This window comes from Cydia splendana, chromosome 3 (genome assembly GCF_910591565.1).
Source record: "Cydia splendana chromosome 3, ilCydSple1.2, whole genome shotgun sequence".
Classification (NCBI taxonomy): Eukaryota; Metazoa; Arthropoda; class Insecta; order Lepidoptera; family Tortricidae; genus Cydia; species Cydia splendana.
In genome coordinates, this window is record NC_085962.1 from 17,572,959 (window position 1) to 17,591,001 (window position 18,043).

General features: G+C 35.0%; 1 protein-coding gene across 3 annotated transcripts in view; it reads left to right on the forward strand.

The window, feature by feature from the left end:
- Nucleotides 1-449: 449 nt before the first annotated feature.
- LOC134806788 (uncharacterized) overlaps nucleotides 450-18,043 on the forward strand; it is a 53,602-nt gene continuing 36,008 nt past the window's right edge. For all 3 annotated transcript variants that reach the window (XR_010146556.1, XM_063780141.1, XM_063780140.1), the window contains exon 1: nucleotides 450-710. The gene's annotated coding sequence lies outside the window, so the exon portion shown is untranslated. The remainder of the gene's footprint in view (nucleotides 711-18,043) is intronic.

Consider the following 18,043-nt stretch of genomic DNA (forward strand, 5'->3'; position numbering starts at 1 on the left):
TACCAAGTTTCATAAAGATCAGAGAAACTTTAATGTTATCGTGGAACAAACCAAGAAAAACTTCGAAATGCACCCTCGAAATGCTCATTTGAAAATACATGTAATCAATCAAATCATTTGAAAACGCTCATTTGATAATACATATATCAATCATTCATTTTATTTAAAAATAATAATAATATATGTTTAATTCTGTTACTGATAGGTGCTTTATGCTCCCAAACTATCCAACAATAATCCGTACTGCTCAATAACTCTGTAACTCAATCACAGTCCTCTGTGATTGAGTTAAAGGGTTATTGATTGTTAGTTTCTACTAAACAAGAGTCACACGTCATGCGTACACGCGTGACACTGGCTACCTTTGAATTAAATCAGCCGGAGGCTCTATGGCGGTGCTGTGACGTACTACTTTCTTCGACTGTTTTAATGTTTTTATTTTTCCATTCGCGTCGGGTGTCCGCGCCGAGCGCACGCACGCCCTGTTACCGCCAGTTCGAATCGTGCTTAAATTCTATAACTTGTTGTGTAAACTAATCCTGGCATGTTTCCCCTTGTCACCCTTTGACCATTTCCAAGTTTTAAGTGAATCGAGTGATTGGTGAAAACTTTGGTGGAATGAAATGTTGATAAACAGTTTTTATTGGCTTGTACAACTTATGTTATGATGGACACCATTGGAACAATTTATTAATTGTGTTTTCTAAAAGGTACGTAGTTATGTAAAATTTTCTATAATTAGGTACTTTATAATATCAGTTAACTGTATAGAATAAATTTAAAAAAAACGCCAGTTGGTTTAACCGATTGCTTCGTGTAACGAAATTTATCTATTTATTATAATTTTTAGACACAGGAATCAATCAAATTATAAACGTGTTAAGGCTTATTAGTTAAGACCTTACCTAATTACAAAAAAAAGCAATTCAATCAATCTTGATAGTTGCAACTTGTATCTACATTTCGGACCTCCATTCCATGCGTTGATGTCTTTTTCTTGTGATATTGTGATACTTAGGTATGCAGGGTGATTGGAAATTCGCCGTATTCCTTGAAAGGGGTTATTCTATCGGTCACTTGCAACGATTTAAGTCCAGTCAACCAGGCGGCGTAGCACGGTCGCGTTTTTATCCCTTGTCACCATGCCTGTCACGTTCTAACAAGTATGTAAGTGTGAAAGGGACGCGCATAGTGATAGACGATAAAAATGGAACCGTGCTGCGCCCACAGGGGTCAAAACTCATTGGTTTTCAAGTTATTTGAGTTTTTAGTTTTTTGTTTAAAAAACCTGCCCTTCGACTAAAAAGTGGTAATTGTGAAAAAACTACACAAATTTGAAATTAAAAAAAGCATTCATCTATACGGGTTATTCCCACTAGTTACCACCAAGTTGTTACCAGTGGTAACTACTGGGAATTTTTTCCCACCTTTTACCACTGGTAACTACTGGGAATAAAAATTCCCAGTAGTTACCACCAACTCGGTTTAGTGGTAACTACTGGGAATTTTTATTCCCAGTAGTTACCACCAAAATTTTGTTAGAGTTAAATACTAATAAAAACACTATAAATAGTGTAGTATAAATATATAGAGTAATTTAATAAATAATTATAAGCCGATTAGTGTTTTAGTAAACTCCCTTAAAAGTGACCAAAAATATTGAAACAGTTTAACCTGTAAGTACTAGTACAAAAACTATGATATATGTACTTAAGGATAAATTCATTTAATAATCCATTTAGATGATTTTTCAAGTGATTTTATTAGGTAATTCAAAATAACTCTATTTATACTATTCATACCTACTGTTTTTATTAGTATTTAACTCTAACAAAGTTTTGGTGGTAACTACTGGGAATAAAAATTCCCAGTAGTTACCACTAAACCGAGTTGGTGGTAACTACTGGGAATTTTTATTCCCAGTAGTTACCAGTGGTAAAAGGTGGGAAAAAAATTCCCAGTAGTTACCACTGGTAAAAACTTGGTGGTAACTAGTGGGAATAACCCATCTATACCCCAAGAAAATAAGATAAGATAAGGTAACGAAGACAAATAAAGCCCACGAAGATACTAAAATGACATAAACAAACCGATTAAGGGACAAATAAAGCCCATGGAGATAATAAAGTGACATAAACAAACCGATTAATGGTCACGTACGCCAGGTGAAGTCTTCCGCCTTCTCTGCTATTATTATTATTATTTTAAGATGTTTAAGAGAAAATGTCGACATTCGTACTTTTTTGGAAAGCTGAGGAACTGAGGAACTTATTTCTGTATTTTGTACGCAAAGTGTCATACTTTTTTTTAAAGTAATGCCTTAAAATGTTACAAAGTTTGGGGAAAATTACAAAAAAAAATATTTCACGTAATCAATAGTTTATTGGCTATTAGATGAATGCTTTTTTTAATTCCAAATTTGAGTAGTTTTTTCACAATTACCACTTTTTAGTCGAAAGGCGGGTTTTTTAAAACAAAAAACTAAAAACTCAAATAACTTGAAAACCAATGAGTTTTGACCCCTGGTTGACTGGACTTAAATCATTGTAAATAGAGATGGGTAACTACCCGGGTAAATACCCGACAGCGGGTATTTACCCGGTAAATACCCGATATTTACCTACCCGCGGGTAAATACGCGGGTATTTTCGTTTTTCTTCTAAATTTGATGTGTTTAATGGTATGTGAGTATAAATAAGATTAATTTAAGTATTTTTTTATAATGTTACATAAAATGTATGTTCAAACTAATTACGAAAAGGTTGCTATGAGGTGAAGTTCGATTTTAGCATATCAGTCCAATTATAAAAATCGTGTAAAATCAATCCCTGGCTTCCGGAAATGTTTTAAAATGCTTTTAATATACATTAGAAAGATAAAAATAAAGAATACCTATGAATGATAATAAAAAAAAATTGTACAGTATCCCAACTTGTGAAGCTTATAAGTCAAACACAGTTAGTTTTAGGACAAAAATGTATATAACCTTTTTTGTAGAAAATTATGTCTACTTTAGTTTGTACATACAACACATTTCGATATTAATGACAGATTCCATGAAATATGAAAAAGTTCACTTTTGCCCCCCTCACCCCAACCACACCCCCCGCCGACCGAAGTTGGAATGTGTATTATCAACGTATAAGTACGATAATTTACTCAAGTCTAAAAAAAATACTCTTATGACGGCCTTTTTTTAATATTTATCAAAATTGTACTAAAAATTCCTTAGTTACAACTGCAACTGCAACTAAACCATTACATTTTAAATGACACACAATAATTACAGCCATTAACTCGGTTTATATCTCCACTTTAACACAAATCGACATGTGCAACAAGAAATGAATCTACCCGTCCATTTGGGTAGATACGGGTAAATACCGGGTAGATGGGTATTTACCGGGTATTTACCTGGGTGGGTAAATTGGGTAAATACCCGCGACCCATCTCTAATTGTAAATGACCCATAGAATAACCCCTTTCAAGGAATACGGCGAATTTCCAATCACCCTGTATATCTTTCAAAATAACATGAACAGAACTATGGGTATAAGAGTGAATTGCAAAAAAAATACGTAATTAAGCGCAGTTAAGAAGCTGTGATTAGTCTTAACTTAATTGATTCATTTGTGTTACGAAAATTAACTATGTAAATTGTATTGTATTATATTTATTCTACTTAATTCGTACACATATAAGTCTATAGAATACGCTAACAACTTTCATGCATCTAACTTAAATAGAAATGGCTGAACTGTGGTAACACAATGGAATCAATTAACTTTAGACTAATAATTACAGGTGCTTAACTATTATGTGTACACATTTTTAGCAATTCACTCATAATATAAATATATGTATGTTAGGTATTATGCAAGAAATGGCGAAGATGTGCCATAATGTATTTGCAACGTTTTCCATATTTGAATTGGCACTCACGAGTACTCACGACCAATAAAGACGGTCACTTTGTGTGGAATCTAATGAAATATTTTACAGGCGGGTTGCTTTCTATAGTGTCTAGGTATAATAAAGCTCCAGAAGGAATTTTTGAATTTACTCGAGTGCATCTTGCACTCAGTTGAGTTAGTACTTAATCGGCAATGATTTGAGCACTTGTGTCGTGTATTATGGTATTCGAAGATCGGATTAGTTATATGTATATTAAAAACGATTTACCGAGTGCATCACATAAAGGTGGGATCATTTAAAATAAAATTATGTATTTTCTTTTCAATAATTATTATAAAGATTATTATGTAGGTACCTACGATTACCTCGTTGGTACGTGGGTCATTTTTCAGAATCGTATTATTCATATCATTGCCCTTGCGATTTTTATTTGAATGTATTTTAAGTGCAATATAAATTAATTATGAGCCCATTAATCGAATATGCATCACTTCTGGCACGTTAATTGTATTTATACAACAATTTGAATTTCGCTAAACAAAAAACTACAAGGGAATGCCAATTTTTTCAGTCTCTTGTCGATTGCTTTAAATCGACAAGAGACTGAAAAAATTGGCAAGGAATGAAAGAAAAAAAAAATAGAGCAATTAGATTGATTATAAATTTTTAGTTTAGGTTGGCCAATTACTAATAGTGGCCAGTTACTGACGAATTACCCTAATACATATTTACATGTATGTAAGTTATGTTGAATATTTGTGTAAATCATTATTGGTATACCATAATTAAAAAAAAAAGATCGGCTAAGCAATTTTGGAGATAAAGGCATGGGAACATTCATGGGCATATAAAAATAAACAAAAATAGCATACACCCTAAATGCATAGGTACTGCACACACGGCCTCCCTTTCCGTCGAGGAGAAATGGACTGCCATCATCTTTCCCCTGGAATCGACATTCGATATTTATTTGAAATGAAATAAGGACTGTCAATCGAGTCCGCTTCGCATTTCAGCGTTTCATATCACGAGAGTGTAGGTACAGTCGCCATCAGATATATCGGAGCGGCCAAGGCGCTCACAAATATCTGAACACGATTCTATTACCAAGACGTTAGAGTGTGCGTGTTCAGATATTTTTGAGCACTTTGACAGCTCCGATATATCTGATGGCGACCGGACATCGATATACAATGATTACGTACTCTTATGTAGGACGTAGGTACATAAGGTGCGTAATAATTGTTATTTATACGTAGGTATTATTAGCGTTTATATTTCCTGGACTCATTTCATTCTGTATTATTCCAGACTTGACAAGGAAACACCTTGATATTATTTCTTCTATTTGTTAATAAATTGTATGATTAATACGGTGTACCAACATTAGGTTATATTAATAATGACAGTTCGCTTAAGGCCGCCAAAACATCACTTTTGGCGCGTAAAACGTATATATGTTATCTGTGGAAGGTATATTTTTGTCTGTCAAGCATCTTGTATGGTGAAGAGAGAAGCATTTTCGTAAACGTTACTGATAATAGTGATAACATTGATTAAAAACCTGTCGAGAAGTACTACGTGTTCATATTTCAAGCATCTCACGAATCCCCGGGAAAGGCTCACGAGGTGGGCCTTTCAATTCAGAAGCCGGGATGAATTGGAGCAGCTTGCCCTTTGAAACCGACGCCCGCCTAGCTGTGAAAGACGAGAATTCTATGAATTGGAGCTAAGGTCAGAGAATTCCATTTATTTGCATCTGGTTTCACCGTATTTTGGCAATGAGCAAAGTGATTATGCTTACTAACTGAGCTCAGAGATGAATAAGCGATGGTTGAATAACGAAAACTAACCTATGTGAACAAACTTTTCTACACTGCCTAACCAAGCTTTTCCTATAAGACGACGTTGGTGTGTGTTTTGTGTTGTGATCGTACTTACAAAAGCATGTTTCGTGGAGTTTGGCGTTAATGCGTGTGCGTTTTTTTTTTTGGGATTTGGACGCCTACAGTGACTAACCATAATAGCTGAAATACTGTCAATTGAATAAAATCTTCTAGCCCTTGGTGTGCATCTTGATGTTAAGATAAATCTGAAAATATTTGACTACAAGGAAGAAGAGAAATTGTTATTTAGTTAGGTATTCTATCATAAATAGCTGTAGTAATTTATTTTAATTATTTCCAGAGACTGTCAGTTTAATAATAATTGTTTACTTTGAACTTCACTCTGAGTTACTGATATTAACTTTCATTCTATTTGATTTCTATTGTCGATCTGCAACAGTGAAATAGTAAAATGGGACGATCTCGTAGTCATAGTAGGAAGCGAGACAGAAAACGCAAGAGAAGGTCAAGTACTAGTACTGATTCACACTATAGGTGTATGAGTAGGTCGCATGATAGGGCGCACAAACGTAAACGTAAGAGTAGAGAGTGTTATAAGGATCATTCGTCTCGCTCACATAGTTGTCGCCAAAGGCCGAAAGACTGGAGACGCTCGGAGTCAGACCGCAATAAGACTCGAACACCACCAATACCATTCTCTTTTGGGTCTAATAATTTTCCAGTCTCGCACAGTGTGGTTCCAGAATTTGACCCTAATGATAATAGCCAAAATATACTTACCTGGTTGACCAAAGTAAATGAATGTGCCCAGATATATCATTGGGATGACCGACATATTTGTCATTATGCCATACCAAAATTAAGCGGCTTAGCCAAAAAATGGTATCAAGGACTGCCATCAGTACTGTTTACATGGGCTGAATGGACAGAAAAGTTAAAAACAGCTTTTTTAATTAATGAGAATTATGGAGACCTTTTAACAAATATGTTGAAACTTCGTTGTAGGATCGGACAGCCCTTAGAAAATTATTATTATGACAAAATGGCTTTAGTAAATAAATGTGAAATATCCGGCCGAAAGGCTGTTGGATGCATAATCCATGGTATTGATGACAAATTTGTACGGATGAGTGCCGGTGCATGTATGTTTGAAAAACCAGAACAACTACTAAACTATCTGCGTACTGTTTCTTTGACCGATACAAATAACCTTATGCGCGGTAAGAACATGCCATTAAACAAAGCTGTACACGGTCAAAATAGTCAAAATAAAACCAACGATTCAAACACACAGCCTCTAAGATGTTTTAACTGCAATGAGGTAGGGCATATTAGTATTAGGTGTAATAAACCACTAAAAAAATGCACTTACTGTTACAAGCTAGGCCACGAAACAAAAGACTGCCGTAAAAAGGCCGATTCAGGTAATAGCAATGATAAGGAACGGCAGAACCTAAACAAAGAAAAAACAATATTATGTATTGATAATTTTGATAACTCTACAGATGGAAATGAGAAGTATTTTAAGTCCATTCATGTTAACGGGGTAGAATGCCAGGCATATGTTGATTTTGGGAGCCGGAGCACTTTGATGAGAGAAACTAATGCTCGAAATTTTCTTATGGATTGGGACCTTAGTGACTTACCGTTATTGAAGGGATTTGGCAATTCGTTAGTTAAGCCTTTGGGCAGAAAAACAGTGACTTTAGAAATAGACAATGTCAGAGGGGAGGTTAAAGTTTTGATTGTACCCGATCAGTATTTGCTAGCACCTATATTAGTTGGACAGACATTTACTGAACAGTCCCATGTCATGGCCTTTAAAACAAATGATGAGTTGATATTTTTACAAAAACCTGAGGTTGTGGGAGAGAATGAAAAATTACAATTATTCATTCAGGATACTATTGCTGTCTTGCCTCATTCCACCTCTCCAATGGATGTCAAAGTGGAAGGTGATTATTCAGGTGGACTGTTTATACAATATAGCCATAGACAGAAAGTAGGTAATACTGATTACATGATTCTTCCAGGAATTTATAAGTTTGAGAATGGTAAAGGATATGTAATGATAAGTAACTTATCAAATAATACCTTAAATTTTAAAGTTGATGAGTTACTTACTCGGGGTTATCAGTACAAAGAAGTCTCCAATGAATATGTAGGCACATGTACCACAAGTCAAACTGGAGATTACCAACCGTTGCCAATAGATCAAGTGAAATTAGGTACAGAACTGACTGAAACTGACAAACGTGAATTTTATAATTTACTAGAAAGGTATAGGGATTGTTTTGCGTTGAATCTCAAAGAACTAGGAAGTACCGATTTATCAAAAATGCACATAACTTTAAATGACAATGTACCAGTAGTTCATAATCCTTATAGAATGTCACAACTTGAACGCGAACAGTTGTCGAAGATAATCGAGGATTTGTTGTCAAACGATATTATACGGGAAAGTACGTCTTCCTATTCAAGCCCGGTAATATTGGTAAAAAAGAAAAATGGTGAGAAACGCTTGTGCATTGACTACAGAGCCTTAAATAGGAAGACTCTAAAGGACAAATATCCGTTGCCTCGAATTGAGGACCAATTAGACAGTTTAGGAGGGAACGCTTATTTTTGTAGTCTCGACTTGGCGTCGGGATATTATCAAGTGCCAATGGATCAGGAAAGTAGGCACCTCACAGCGTTCGTTACACCTGACGGATTGTATGAGTTTAATCGCATGCCGTTTGGGTTGGCGAACGCTCCGAGTGTTTTCCAGAGAACGATTAATGCTATGCTGAGAGGGTTTGGTCGGAATTTGGCCTTGGCCTACATGGATGACTTATTAATTGCTTCCAAAACCATAAGCGAAGGTCTAGATAAGTTGGAAAAAGTGTTTCAATTAATACGATCTGCTAAACTCACGTTAAATTTGAATAAGTGCCACTTTTTTCAGACCCGTATCGACTATCTGGGGTATGAGATTAGCTCTGAGGGGGTACGACCGGGTTTAGGCAAAATCCAAGCTGTACACGACTTCCCGGTACCGACAAATGTACATGAGGTTCGTCAATTTGTTGGGCTGACAAGCTACTTCAGACGTTTTATCAAAAACTTTTCAGTCATAGCGAGACCATTGACGTCACTTACAAAAAAGGATACGGTATGGAATTTTGGTGAATCTCAAATGAACGCTTTTACGGAGCTTAAACAAAAGTTGACGAGTCGTCCAGTATTAGCATTGTATGATCCAAGTGCTGAATTAGAAATTCATACAGATGCTAGTAAGTTAGGCGTTGCAGCGATACTTATGCAACGGCACCCTACAGCGGGGCTGCAACCTATATCGTATTATAGCCGCCAGACCACTCCTGACGAGAGTAAATTACACTCCTATGAGTTAGAAACGCTGGCTGTGGTCTGTGCATTGGATCGGTTTAGGGTATATGTACTCGGTAAGACATTTAAAGTAGTTACAGACTGTATTGCCATTCGTAGCACTATGACCAAACGTGATTTGATACCGAGAGTGGCGCGATGGTATATTCTTATGCAAGAGTACGACCTGATTGTAGAGCATAGGGAGGGTACGAAGATGCTCCATGTAGACGCTTTATCTCGAAACCCAATACAGTCCGAACCAAAAGAAATTACGGAAGTAGTAGATATATTATCCATTGACGATGATACATGGCTTCAAACAGTACAGCAACAGGACTCTGAATTACAGCGTATAGTGAACATACTGAGCGATCCGAATACCAAAGATATTGTTGAAGTCCATAAAAATTTTACTCTGAAAAACGGACGTTTATATCGAATAATAAACAAGAACGAAGAAATAAATCTCAAATGGGTAGTCCCAAAAACAGTTCGATGGCAAATAGTTCGTATGAATCACGATGATTTAGGACACGTCGGATTCGACAAAACCTACGAAAAAGTCAGTCGTGTGTATTGGTTCCCAAAAATGAGACGCTTCATCAAAAAGTACTGTAAGGCATGTCTTAATTGTGCTCATAATAAAGTACCAGCTGGGCCCAAGGAAGGGTATCTTCATCCGATACCCAAAGTGAATAAACCGTTCGATACCTTACATACAGACCACTGTGGCCCATTCCCCATGAGTAGATCCAAAAATTGTTACATACTTTGTATAATTGACGCATTTACAAAGTTTATTTACATTAAAGCTGTGAAAAACGTTAAGACTAGTACTACCGTAAAGGTGTTCAATGAATACTTTTCTCTCTATGCCGTACCGCGACGAATTATTTCAGACCGAGGAACTAGTTTTACCAGTAAAGAATTCGCCGAGTTCTTGAAACAAAGAGGTGTCATGGAGCATGTGTTAAATGCTGTCGCCAGTCCTCGCGCGAATGGACAAATAGAGAGATACAATCGTACGATTGTAGACTCGTTAACAGCCGTTAATCATGATAAACCGGATAATTTATGGGATTTAGCTATACCTCAAGTTCAATGGGCAATAAATAACACTGTTAACAAGACGACAGGTCGCACGCCTGCTGAAGTGCTATTTAGTTTGAGGCCTACTGGGTGTTCAGATGGGGTTATGAATACGGTAGTCGCAGAGTTTGAGCAACCTCAAGACATCGACAAGTTGAGAGAAGAAGTTGCCCAAAATATAGAAAAAAGTCAAAAACAGCAGAAAGAACGTTTTGATAAGTCCCGGAAAAAACCTGAGATATACAAAGTAGGCGATTTAGTACGCGTGGAGAGAGAAGCCCGTGGTGAACCAGGGCAAAGTAAAAAGTTAGTTCAAAAATGCGCTGGCCCGTATAGAATTAGTAAAGTAATAGGTAACGACCGGTACGAAGTGGAAGATACTCCGATCACACGTAAACAAGGTGCTAAAGCTTACAAGGGAACTTATGCGGTAGATAAGTTGCACCCTTGGTTAGTTTTCAGTAACGATGTAATTTCTAGTGATTCAGAGTGAAGACAAAAGTTACATTCAGAGCAATGGATACATGTTAAATAGAGAGAAAAAAAAAAAAGCAAGATGTATGTGAAAACTTATTAGTTTCAGATCTATTGTAAACTTTAATGTTTAGTAAACTTAATTAAAGTTGTGAAGATAACATGAGAAGTAAGAGACTGATGTGAATGTATATTATCCTGCTAAGAATTTTATCTGATTACTTTTGTGATGTGTAAATAGATTAAAAAAAAAAAAAAACGCTATAAGTGAATGTGTAATTTAACGTTAAAAAAAAAAATTGTATGTTATTACCAAAAATACGTAGTCTTAACAATTTATTATTGAGCGAATAAGAGAGTCTTGTGATTTTATAATAAACATGTACTTATCTATGATAATATCTAAAATGAGCCAGAGAATTTAGTGAAATAAGATAAGTCTATTCTATAATTGTTTGTAAAACTGAAGCCTAAGTGAATTTATATTGAAAAATCTATGATAATATCCAAAATGAGCCAGAGAATTTAGTGAAATAAGAGAAGTCTATTTTATAATTGTTTTTAATACTGAAGCCTAAGTGAATTTATATTGAAAAGTGTATTTTTGAATGTCTTTGAGAATTTGATATAAAAGAGCGAGTCATTACACAAGTCAGGTAATGATGTGCCAGAGAATTTAGTGATAAGAAAAAAAATATATAATTGAAATTCAGAAGTCTAAGTGACATGTGAATCAATATTGAAAAGTGAATTTATGAATATCCTTGATTATTTGATATAAAGAGCGAATCATTACAGAAGTTATGTAATGATGATAATTAAGAGTGAGTTATGTATATGTACATACATCTAACATAGTGAGTCATTGTAGGTAATTGCTACAATGATGTAGTCTATAAGAGTGAGTCGCTGCAGGTATTGAAGGAATGCCTGTAGTGATGTAGTTGAGTATTATTTTATTGTTTTCTATTGTACATTGATTTGTTGTGTATTATGTGAAATGTAGATTATTTCCGTTTAACTGTCAATAACGCAGAGTCGCGTTTTATGTCAGAATTAGCCGAGTATTAGCGTTTATATTTCCTGGACTCATTTCATTCTGTATTATTCCAGACTTGACAAGGAAACACCTTGATATTATTTCTTCTATTTGTTAATAAATTGTATGATTAATACGGTGTACCAACATTAGGTTATATTAATAATGACAGTTCGCTTAAGGCCGCCAAAACATCACTTTTGGCGCGTAAAACGTATATATGTTATCTGTGGAAGGTATATTTTTGTCTGTCAAGCATCTTGTATGGTGAAGAGAGAAGCATTTTCGTAAACGTTACTGATAATAGTGATAACATTGATTAAAAACCTGTCGAGAAGTACTACGTGTTCATATTTCAAGCATCTCACGAATCCCCGGGAAAGGCTCACGAGGTGGGCCTTTCAGTATACGAGTCCTTATTTATGTGAATTGTTTTGTATCACAAAGTGTTGGAATATCATTATAAACGTCTTTCATAAGTAGGTAACCGTCATATTTTTATAGAACAAAGTGTCACACTTCGTTGTATTATTTAAAATCGGCGCAGAGATAGCCAAGAAGCACTCTAGAGGCATTCAGAGGGCACCGATGTTCAGCTAGTATTTAATTACTGCAATCAGATGCTTCCCATTCTACAGGATAATGACAGTTAGGCAGTATGTGGAAACGAGACTGACAAGTAAACCAGTCTCGCATCCTGCCAGTGCCAGCCCGGCGCTCACCTTCAAACTACGGTGTTTATCTCTGGTTACTGCATTTGTAGGGTATTTAATTATTTATTCACCGGATACGTTTTCTTAATTGGATCTCTCTCCCGTGATTGATGTTCGTAATTTATAAAATTGGCCAATTTATTCCAGCCATTCATTTATTCGTATCGTATTAAATGATTAAATGGATCTTTTGTCATTTGGTGCCATGGTTACATTCTCATCTCATGAGTCATGCAGTTAAGTAGGGTAGTCACCAATAAATGAACAATTAAAACACTACCCTAACTTTAGTTTTTCTGTATATTTATGTTAGAACGCGATTCCAGTAACTTTCATTGTTTTTATATGATGCAACAAATAATCAAGTTTCGATTAAACTACTCCGAACCCTGTTGTTATTATGCAGTATTTTTATAAAAAAAATTAATAAGTGCCGGAATGGGCCAATTTGCTCAGAAGATAAACAATGTGCACTCATTATGAACTATTTGGTAGTATAAATCATAGTCACCAGTGTAAGTATATTTAAATTGCCATGAACCAATGAAAACTTCTTACTTCAAGTTTTGGTAACAATGATGATGAAATTAATGAATGCTACCAAAATAGGTGCTAAGCGAATAGTATGCTGACTGTACGTGGCGACCGCTTACGACCGCATACGTGGATCAATATTATTGTTTTAACTGAAATTTAAGCCTCGGAAAAGAGTTCCATTTTAAGTAAAAAATATTCCTGAGCGTGTAAAGTAGGAACGACAGGATTTAATTATTTTAATTTTAAAGCGAAACGTTAAACTTCTGGGGCTTGTTCATCCTTAATAGAGGCCAACCCTATTATGGGATTTAAAAACAGACCATAGCCATCTACCTAGTAGGTAGTAGTACCATATATAAACTGTGGTAGTATTACTATTTAATGCAGTAATTTGTAGCGTATTAATTAAATAGTCAATGTATTAAGAAAAATCAGTGGTGGGTATGGGAGCGTGTGAACGACTCGAGAAACTACTGCAACAACCGTCTTGCTCTCGACTATCAGCTCACTTTCCATCCATTCATGGAGTTTCCAGCTTTTTTCTATCGATTTCTTTTGGGGCCTTTCTATGCTTTACGATGTACCTGTTTAATTATTACCTATACCTCACCCGATCTTACTTCATAGAAGTAAGTAATACCTGTGGTAATACGTATTCAATACTTTATCAGTGAAGATTAAGCTATAAGTGAGTATGGTGTATTGATTGATCTTCATTAACTTCTGTTGCCGTTTTGTGGAGAAAGTTTCACGTTCGCGGAAATTTATTTTAGTGTTTAAATAAGACATTTTAACTTAGGTAAGGCTCTAAATTAGCATGATTATGGGTCGCAGTCGAGCGCAGACACTTTTCTCACATGTTAAAAGTGTGCATAGAGTTTGAACCGCGTGGGTTCTTACTGCCTTCTGTAACAGTTATGGAGTCGCCCGCGGCCCGCAGGTGCAAGATGTGTTCGATTGTGCAAGAGATGCGGTCTCCACTTCGTTTACTATTACAAAAGCTTGATTTCTGCCTTGTAGATGGGAACCGCACTGGGATAAATGGTGCATTGTTATCCCATGGTATTGCTTATGTGTTGATAAGTCATTATTTCTGCAATTTTGTCATACGCGTTAAGGAAACTAGCACACTGACGTAGCAGTCAGCGTTAAAAAAAAGGTTTAGCTATACTGCTGCTTGCAATAAATGCGTTGTTAATATATTATAAATTTTAATTCGCACTGGAGAATATACTCATACCAATCTACGAAAAAAAGAAGAGCTGATAAAAGTTATTCCATCTCTTGCAAAATATTAATTCTTTGGCAAGATCTTAGATATTGCCTACATTTGAACAAAAATATCTATGAATAAAATTGGTTACGCTTGATTTTGATGACAATCATAATTCTCATATTTCAAACGTCAAATTTAATGCTTTTAAATATTAAAATCAGTTATTTTATAAAATAAAAATTAATTTCCCTACAAAGTTTCAGTCGCACTATGAAAATTGGTACCTGTCTATATGACATTCATTGACCGGCAATGGCAAACATATTGCCGTCTTGTTGGAAATGACAACAGATGGAAAAAATAATTTCGCTTAAAATTAATAAAAAAATAACCTAGATCGTATGTGCTTGCAAATTTTTAAATCATTGCTTAAAAAATATCGGTTAAATCGTTAATAAAGAAGTCCGATGCTGCGAGAAATTGATAACGTGCAACTGTATAGTATTTTTTTATTATCCTAAACGAGTTAAGTACGGTACTTGTTCAATTGGCTATTACCGTTGTAGGCTACTGGAATTTAACTAGATTTTAAGATAAATAACAAGTTAACTAACAGAACAAAGTAATTAGAAGTAAATTTACTAGTTGGGCCACAAAGCCGGTCCAGGTGTTTCTGGTCAGCATTCTAGGATAACTTGGTATCTATGAATAGTATCGGACACGGGCAGGTATGCGGCAGGGCCGAGTCCAACCAAAGGAGGCTCTATTTATAGTTATTTGTTATACAATGGTGCAAAATTGTATTTTACCTGTGAGTGTGGAATTGAGTTGAGACACGAGCAAGCGAAAGGATTCTATAGTTGAATCTTCTAAAATAGAATCCTGAGCGTAGCGAGTGTTTCAACACACAATAAGTAAAATACATTTGCATTTGCACCCGTGTGTAGAGTCTGGCTAGCCAAAAATTGTTGACAGATATTTCGTTGTTGTATCACCAATTGTCTATGATTTAAAAAAAAGGTAATAGTCAGTTGTCAATTTAGTCATTCATTCAAATGTCTACACTGAGTGAGGTTCGCAAACAATTATTTAAGCTCGTAAATAATTACGACAATGTGCGAAGTCGACGTGTAGCGTTGTATAACGAAAAACTGCAATGTTTACAACCCTAAACAAATGTAAACAAATTAGGAGGTTGGTGCTCTATAAATATTTTGATAAGTACTTAGCATTTAGCATATTTGGCATAGTACTTATGTATTTTTTTTCGTGATGGATTAATATTACGGTATTATCGAGCTAGGTCTTATTTACACTACATTTCATTTTTCGCCTTGTTACAATGGTACATGGTGAGAAAGTGTTAACATATGTGTTTATCGTTGACTGTACTTTACATAGTGGTAGAAATTATGTGAGCTGACTTTGAGTGCACGTCAACGTATATTTAACTAATAGGTATCCTTAGGTATCTTACGTGTGCACAGAAAATTAAAAATATTTTCTAGTATCAAAACTATAATTCCTACTACTACACAAAGTGTAACCAGCACAAGATTTTTTGAATTTCCCGCCAAACATTTGTGTAATATTTCAGTAGCCAGACTCTAACACAAAACTTTTCATCTCATTATAGCGAGGAAAGTGCAAGTTCCGTCAGATCATCTTCATCACTGGAATCACTCATTTTTTTACGATACAGAAAACAGAAAACAGAGATCAGAAAACTGTGGAAGTTGTATTATATTTTTACGTGAGGTGAGTCGGAGTCGGTGAGAATGAGAACGTTAAGTAAATTTTTTTGTTGTTGACATTTATGGCGATGCCTTTTGAAATTGCATCGACTCAACTTGTGCATTCAGAATAATATTCAACATCATTATAAAAAAAACAAATGTTTCTTATGGAATTTTAAGGTTTATGACTTAAAATCATTAAATAAAGCTAGTAAAAATAGCAATAGCAATAGTAGGTAGCAATTAGTTTAATTTGGTATTTTTTTATTAAATTCTCAAACTATTTATTTAATGATAATTAATATCGAACGACCCATTATTATGAGCGTTTTACGTTTTGTTATCTGTCAAAAGCTACTTAAACACGCTCCATGGTCAAATTACTTTCCCCACTAGTGGATAAAATGCGTTTTTACCAGCTTGTATTAAAGGATAAAAGATGGCTTTCCGAGCTAGTGAGGGGATAAATATTTTCTCACTAGCTGTTGCCGCGATTTCGTACGCGAGGATTTAAATATATGTCCGATGTTGTATATTCTACATGAACATTCTGTAGCAAAAGATAAAAGTAGGGTAGGGTTAATAACTTGTTAATAATTTGACAACATTTGCTTGCTACAATGTATTTCAATACAAACTTTCATCCCCTTTTTAACCCCCTTAGGGGTTGTTTTTTTCAGAATCGCTTCTTAATAAAGGCAAAATTCAACATTCTAGTTTATGTACTTTCGGATCTGTGTTAATGAGTCAGTAAGTCAGGACATACGCATTAAAATACACATGTAGGTACATAATTATAAAGTTTTATGTGCACTCACACTCACATTTCATGCTACGAAAACTACAAGCGACATTTGAAATGGCCAGATTAAAGCGACTACGAGTATACTACCTGATTCATTTTAACGGTCCTTAGATAGGTATCTAACTAATTCTTAACAAAATTACAACTAACTTCTACGTACCAACCCCAAAATCACGAAAAATAAATTAGATTTCGGGGTTGGTCCCATAGTAAAAGTAGCTCAGTATGACCTATATATTCACATCGTAAAATACTGCAGATTATTAACAAACCAGCCTGTATTTAAATTCATATACGTAGAAGTTAGTTGTAGTTTTTTTAATAATTAATTAGATATTAGGTCATTACCTATGAAATTGGCGTTTTGTTCGGAGAATTTCAACGAAACACGAATTTCCATACAATTAATTTTGCGGATATTTTTTTGATGGCTAATTCAAACCAAACAAAATTTTTCCAGTAATTTTTGACACCTTTAAGGTATGTTTTCAATATCTCCATTTCTTGAAAATTGGTACCATTAGAAAAATATAAGTAATTTTAATACTCGAACCGACAGCACATGAAAAGACCTATTTTCAAGGCTTAATTCTGAACACTTAACAATAAAAAATAACAATTAATTGTATGTAAAATCGTTGTTTATTGAGTGCACTGTAGTTTTATTGTAATTGTGTATATACTTTTGTAAAAAAAAAAAAACTAGGATCAGACTTATATCTATGAACAAAAACGCCAATTTCATAGGTAAGGACCCAATACATACCTATCTAAGGACCGTTAAAATGAATGAGGTAGTATAGTCGCTTTAATCTGGCCATTTCAAATGTCGCTTGTAGTTTTCGGAGCATGAAATGTGAGTGTAGGTATGTTTTAGATCTCTTTTCATCGGGGTAGAGGTCGATGGCGGTTAATTGGCGGCTCGACCGGCCGGTTTAGCCACCATCATTATTTTACGGCATACATTTGTTCTCCCGTACTTCTGCAATCTGCCGAGTAATCAAACGGAGAAAATCACAACTAATACATTAGCTTTACTGACCTCAAGTGGAATATGTTTAAGTAAGTAGACATTTTATTATACATATTTAGCTACATGAAAATAAAGCAGTTATTCAAATGAATATACATACTCGGTGTATTTAAGGCGAATTTCAACAGTAGGTAATACAATTAACTACCTACCTAATTCAAAGAATTATCTACTTAAATAACTTCAAGAAAAACGCCGAATTGCCATAAATAAGTAGTAACTAAAACATACCTATTTGCGAGTAGGTATAGGTACATTAAGAAGATC